The sequence below is a fragment of the Lynx canadensis genome, chromosome B2 (genome assembly GCF_007474595.2).
Source record: "Lynx canadensis isolate LIC74 chromosome B2, mLynCan4.pri.v2, whole genome shotgun sequence".
NCBI lineage: Eukaryota > Metazoa > Chordata > Mammalia > Carnivora > Felidae > Lynx > Lynx canadensis.
The window spans coordinates 111972450-111980267 of NC_044307.1; positions in this window are offsets into that span (position 1 = coordinate 111972450).

Genomic DNA, 7818 nt, shown 5'->3' on the forward strand with positions numbered 1-7818 from the left:
GATTAATCTAGCAGCATCGTACTTTTTGTTTTTAACAGAGAGCTTAAAGGAAAAGGAAAGGAGAAGAAAAAGCATAAAATGTTATAAGAAAAAGATTATTAAGTACGTATTCGTAGGCGGGACACTTAATTCAAAGTGTACTTACTTTAGAAGTGTCTAGGACACGTGCATTATGGCTTTAAAGATCTTAAAGTAGTGAAAGACTCATTTTGTCATGTTACAGAGGAGAGAACTGGGAAGCCAGAAAGGCTGACTGACTTGCTCACATTTACATCAATTCTTGTTAATTGAAGAGGCTGAACTGGAATCCAGCCACTCTGACCCTTAGCCCACTGTTCTTTACATCGTTCCTTGATTGTTGTTGTTGTTGTCTAAACAAAAATCCCACTTATCATAAATTACAATTCCCTTCTATTATTCTGAATCTCCAAAAAAGGTGTATGGTTATACACACCTTTAAATATGTGGGGTGTGAATAATATCACCAGTACTTTCTCCATTTTTCAGCTCCATTTAAATCTATATATTTGCTTTAGTGTTTCCCACTTTATGAGGATATTTCCCATCTGGAAGGGCAAGTTATGAGCCTGGTTATAGATATTCCCACGTTCACTCAGATTAATCAAGATTATGACCTCAGAAGAGAGAAAGAGCTGTTTTTTTAAATCAATGTTTGTCTATAAAAATTGTAGAGATAGACCATAAATGATGACCCTTATTACTTACATCATATGCACATCTCCCAGCCAATCTCTGTGACCAGGAGAATAGGTCACTTTGGCCCGAGCCAATCTCATATGGCCTGAGTGGCTCAGTACCCATGTAATGATTGGCAGCCTTACCAGGAGTCTCCAGGATAAGGGGAAAGGAGGAGCAATTGCCCATGCAGGAAGATGCTATTGTCAGAAGATGATGAAAAGGAGTACTAAGCTGACCAAAATCTCCTCTTGATTGTGTATATGAGTAGAAACACACACCCACACACACAAATCACATATACTTCATCTCAGACATAGATAGATAGATGATAGATAGATAGATAGATAGATGATACATAGATAGTAATAGATAGATACATAGTTAGATATAGATAGATGATAGATAATAGGTAGATGATAGATAAATAGATGATTGATAGATAGATAGGCAATGTCCTGTCCTACCAATAAAACTATCTCACATATAATTAAAAACATGCTTACCTCTTCCCCAAAGGATGTTAAGAAAAAACTTGTCATTTCGTTTATCTCTGGATGATGAACAATACTCTTACTCTTAATCTGATATATATATTTGTTTGTTTGTTTATTTATGATCCTGAACCTAGAGCTAAATAATATATTTAAATAATCTATACTCATTTACATAATTGTGAGAGAGAATAATCTCTTTAACGTGAAGAAAAAGAAGTAATGTGGTTACCTCTGGTCCAGGACATCATACACAGTTTGGAAAAGAACAAGGACTAATTTGTTGTTTCTCTTTCCCTTGAAAAGTACACATGAATAATACCACAGCACCATCTTGAAATTATAGTTTCTCCTTAGCAAAATCCTCAACCTTTATTCTGTATTTTCTTCACCTTTGTGGTTTCCTGAGGATTGGCCATACCTTGAGGACCCCATTCCTCACACAGTCTGTCAAGCAGGGACCGTATTTTCCCTTGTACCTTGGGGCCTGAAGAAATCTTGGGGCATCCTTCTTATTTCTCATTATCTTTCCAACAGGATAAATCTCCCTTTTCCAAAATGCATGCATTTATGATACTTCTTCTATTCATTGCCATCTTTTTATGTGCCAGCAAGCCTCCTCATTTATTGGCAATTTTAGCACCTACATCAATGTTTTCTTCATTTCTATTTCTGTCATACATCCATGTAAGTGTTCCACAAAACCATAGTGGAGACTGAGGCAGAAGAGAAATGTGTGTCCCTCAACACACTTATCAAAATATCTTCCTACATTTTGAATCAAGCAGTAAAATTAATAAAATTCTACAATCAAAAACAAGGCTACATAAAGAGCTCTCAATGCCTAATCTATTTGCACATCAATGCCTACTCCCATAAATGCACTCAGTGTGAGATGTGGGTCTATGGGGGCCTAGGAACCCAGGGCAGTTTGGAAATGATTGTGTGTATTAACAGAAACAGTGTTTAAACATGTGTTATATGCCAGGAACTGTGCTAAGCACTGTTCAAAGATTACCTCACTTAATCCTAGGTGCCTTCCCCACTTCTCTCGAAGCATCATCAGAGCAGGGGCTCCTCCTATCCCGCTCACATAGTCATGTTGTATCTCTAGTATTTAGTATAGTGCCAGGCCCTTGATATAGTTATAATAGTAACAGTATAAATATTGAACTAGAACTGAAAATGTGGATAAAAAAATTTCAAATGACTTACCTCTTTCCCAATATTTGCTTGAACCCTTTAAGACTAGGTAATTTTGAATGGTTTCATATTTGTAAAAAGGATTTCCTAATTGAATTAGAATATTTCTGTTGAACAAACATGCCTCAAGAAATTGGATTCAGTTTCAGTGGCATTAAATGACATAGAAATTTTTCTTTATCTGGTATAATGGGTTTATACATGAAAAGTAAATCCACTTGTGGTAAAGTCAGATGAGGTAATTAGTACCAATTCCCCCACCAAAGACAACAAGAAAAGCTGGACAAAATGTTTTTAAAAGCCTATATTTTAGAAATAATAAAACAATGAAGATTAGTAAGCAGTGATCCAGTGTGGATATAGGCTCAGGTTATGGTTAAGATTCTCTTAACCTGAGGTTAAGTTTCTCTGTTTTTGAGGTTATTTGCAATTTCAGAAGGGTTAACTGCAGTTTAGACTTAGTTGGATTTTGGATAGTCTTCATGCATGAGGAGAACAGAGATTTGGAATACATTTGGAGTACAGTCCCTCACACACACCCACACCCACACCCACACACACGCGCACACACACACACACACTTGCTCGACCCTGAAAGGCTGTACCTGGGAGTAAAGGGTGAATCCAAAATGAGACTCCGCACAGGGACTGCAGCTTAGTCTCATATAATATTAAATCCAGAAATTGTATTAAGATAATTCTGAAAAACTATTTCCCTGTGATACCTAGCCAAAATGACGATGGTGATGATGATGATGATAATGATGATGATGATCCTCTTTGGAGGATACATAATTTCCCGGGTCACAGATTATTTCTACCAGGTGTTTACAAATATAGCTAGAAGATATACTTAAAAATACTTAGGCAGTAAAGAAAGAAAATAACATGAAACAGCAATAGACAGACTCCAAAAGCCTCTGATGTTAGGGATATCAGATACTAATTTTAAGATAAGTATTCTACTTGTTCAAGGAAATAAAAGACAAGTGTGAGAGTTTGGAAGGAGAATAAAAACTTCCAAAAATGGGAATCCTAGAACTGAAAAACAAAACAACTGAAATTAAGAACTCATTTAATAGGTTTATAGAGGATTAGTCATAGCCAAAGGTAAGTAAATAAATATATCCAGACTAAAGCCCAGAGAAAGGGCTGGAAAATGCAAATGATAGGGTACAAGACAAAGATAGTTGAAAAGATGTTATTAGGTATACAGTCAGATTCCTCTAAAGGTAGGTCATATTTTAAGATATGATCATTAACAACTTTCCAAATTTAAAGAATGTCAAGCCATATTTCGAGAGACATGAAGAACTTCATGAAGAATTAATATAAAGAAACCACACCCTCTGGCACATCAGTAAAGCCACTGAAAACCAAAGACAAAAGAAAAAAACAATCTAAATACAGCAGGAGAAAACAAAAGAGGTTACCTAAAAAAGAAGCATCAGCTGAGACTTAGAGCTGACTTTTATACAGGAAAATTTAAGCCAGAAGACATCTTTAAAATGTTTAGAGAAAATAAGACAATTGAGAATTCTATTCCCACCTACAGATATCTTTCAAAAATGGATGTAAAATAAGGACATTTTTAGAAGTACAAAATATGGAGGCATAATACCTGTGATTAAAAAAAAATCTAGGAGTGCCTGTGTGGCTCAGTGGGTTAAGCTTCTGACTCTTGATTTTGGCTCAGGTCATGATCTCACAGTGCTGAGATGTATCCCAGCAGCAAGATCAACATGGAGCATGGAGCCTGCTTGGGATTTTCTCTCTCTCCCTCTCTCTCTGCCTTTCTCCATCTCATGCTCTCTCTCTCTCTCTCTTTCAAAATAAACAAATAAACTTTTTCTTTAAAAAAATCTAGAAGTCACTGTTTAATCAGAATGAAAAAAACTTCAGAAAAAAATTAAGGAGCAAGAGAAAAGGTAAGCATGTGAGAATATTTGAGTGGATACTGGTCATACAAAACATTAACAATGATGCTTTAAAGTCTTTAACATATAGAAAAAATTAACTACATTTTTTAATGGTGTAGAGTATTCTAAAATCCTTGAGTCATTCAGAAGCAGAGGGAAAATAACAATTAGGATAAGGCTTTGGTAAGTGAAGAATATTGCTTTTGTTTTTTCTAAAGACCACTAAAAGAATCTTAAGGATGTATATTATTCAAGCTAATAGAAAAAGAAAGGGAATTTTTAAAAAACTCAATCTAAAAGAAGTCAAAAAAGAGAAAAAGAACCCAAAGGAGGAAGGACAAATAGAAATGATTAAGATGATAAAGCTAAAAAATATTGGTAATTACAATAAATGTAAAAGAACTAATGATCCATTTAAAAGATACAGTCAGACTGGGTTAACAATACCAAACTCAACTATGTGTTGTTCATAAAACACTCATTAGAAATATAACAATACTGAAAAATAGAGATTAAAAAAAAGATATTCTTTGTAGTATCAACCAAATAATGCAGGAATGACAACATTAAATACCAGACAAAACTAACGCTAAAGTAAAAAGCATTGCTGTATAAAGAAGGGTGCTACATAGTGAAAAAAAAAAGTTATAAAGGACTAGGAATAGATAACAACATCAAATCTGAATGCACTTGATAATATATATTTGAATTATATAAGCAAAAATGTACACAAAGTCTTGAGGAAAATAGATGAATCCACACACCTCTCACCAGCTGATTAAAAAAGAGGACAAAAGAATATCGGAAAGATAGATTTGAACACTACATCCACCATAATAAGACATGTATAATACAGTACAGTTAAAACTGCAGAATAAGCACTTTTCAAAATAAAATATATAATATTTTTAAATTGTTCATATACTGACCTATAAAGTAAATCAAAATATTTAAGAGAACAAAAATATATGTGTTTTGTTTTACTAGTGTATATTTATGCGAGTATACTTCATTTTATTTTTTAAGTTTATTCATTTTGAGAGAGAGAAACTGAGCAGAGGAGGGACAGAGAGAGTAGGAGAGAACCCTGTGCTTAGAACAGGGAGCCTGATGCAGGGCTTGATCCCATGAACTGTGAAATCATGACCTGAGCCAAAATCAAAAGTCAGACACTCAACTAACTGAACTACACAGGCACCTCACTAGTATATTTTATTTTCTTGGTTTATCTCTAGAAAATCTTTATATTTTCAGAATTTAGGAAATAAAAATAATACATGGATCAAAGAAGAAATTTCAATGGAAAAATTAAAATTTCTCAAGCTGATGATACTGAAGAAAAATATGCATAAAAGGAAATTTACAGCTATAAATGCATACATAAAAGGAAGAAGAGCTCGATGGCCATTTTAAGCAAGTCAGAAAGAGAATAAGGGATGAAACAGAAAACATAGAAGTAAAGAAAGAGTAGAAAGCATTCAGAAAATTAAGAAAGTAGAAAATGAGGGGTGCCTGGGTGGCTCAGTCGGTTAAGCATCCAACTTCGGAGCAGGTCATGATCTCACAGTTCATGAGTTTGAGCCCCACATTGAGCTCTCCTTTCAGCGCAAAGCCCACTTTAGATCCTCTGTCCCCCTCTCTGTCTGCCCTTCTCCCCCCTTGTGCTCTCTCTCTCAAAAATAAATTAACTTCAAAAACAAACAAAAAAACTAGAAAACAAATGTAGAGAAGAGCAGCAGAGCCAAAAGTTTGTTCTTTAAAAAGACAATAAAATTAATAAACCCTTAATAAGACCTATAAAATACTAAAAGGAAAAGCAAAAGAAAAAAAGGTGGCAGGGAAGAAGAAAGAGAAATAGTATCAGGAAAGAAAATAATGACGTAATTGCATATCCTGTAGACATTATTAAAAACACAAGAGAATATTAAGAATGAGTTCATGGCTACATTAGTTTCCCAGAGCTTCTGTAACAAATTAGCACTAACTAGGTGATTTGAAAGAACAGAAATGTATTAGTTTCCAGTCTGGTGGCCCAAAATTCCAAATCAAGCAGGGTTGGTTTTTCTGAAGGCTCTGAGCAAGAGTTTGTTCCACAAATCTCTCCTAGTTTCTGGTAACTGCTGGCAATCTTTGGTGTTCCCTGGCTTATAGCATCATGACTTCAACCTATGCCTTCATCTTCATGTGACTGGCCCCTCTTTGGTTCTCTTTTGTCTGACTGGTTTTTTTTTTTCCTTTCCTTAAAAGGGCATTTGTCATTCAATTTAGGGCCCACTGAGTTATTCCAGGATGGCCTCATCTCAAAATCCCTCACCTGATTTCATCTGCAAAGACCCTCTTTCCAAATAAGGTCATATTCATAGGTACTAGGGGTTAGAATTTGAACATATATTTTTGAGAACAACAATTCCACCTACTACACAATAAGTTCAAAAAATTTTGTGAATGGATAAATCTTTTGAAAAATACAAATGATCAACACTATCAAAGAAAATATAGAAAATATGAATAGTCTAGAAAATAAATGAATCCAGAATTTAAATTTTCTCAAAGAAAAAACTCTAAGCTTAGGTATCTTCTCTGGTGAATTCTATCAACTGTTTAAGGATAAATGAATGTCAGTGTTAACACAAAATCTTCCAGAGAATAAGTGAAGAATTATCACTCAAACACATGTTTTTTATATTCATGACAACCTTGATGCCAAATCAAATATGAACATCTCATGAAGGAAAAATTACAAGCTACCATTTTCTTCACAAATATAGATGCAAAAATCCCTAAAGCAAAAATAGCAAGCCATCCCAGTGAAATACAAAAGAATGGAACATCCTGTCCTATTTGGATTGATCCAGAAATATAAATTTGGTTTTACATTAGCAAATCATTAATATAATTCATCACATTAACCAAATAAGGGACAAAAACTCTGTGACCATCTCAATATATGTAGAAAAATTATTTGATATAATAATACATTTTCTCTTTGAGTACATTTAACACACTTTAGTTTCAGATGTACAATGTAGTGATTTGACAAGTTTATACATTATGCTGTGTTCACCACAAGCGTAGCTACCATCTGTCCTGTTATATCCTTATTACAAAATCATTGACTGCATTCTTTATGCTACACCTCTTATTCCTGTGATTTATTTATTCCATAACTGGAAGCCTGTATCTTCCTCTCCCCTTCACCCATCTTGCCCAACATCCTACTCTTCTACCCTCTAGCAACCATCAGTTTGTTCTCTGTATTTATAGGTCTGATTCTTCCTTTTTTAATTCTTTTGTGTGTTTGTGTTTTTTAGGTTCCACTTATGAGTGGGATCATATAGTATTTGTCTTTCTTAATCTGACTTACTTCCCTTAGCATAATACCTTCATTCTTTGATGTTTGTGTGGGTGTTGATAATATCAAGGATCTTCTTTAATCTGACAAATGACCATTACACAAAATCTAGAGTAAACACTCATCTAATCATGAAATGCTGGAAGTTTCTCTT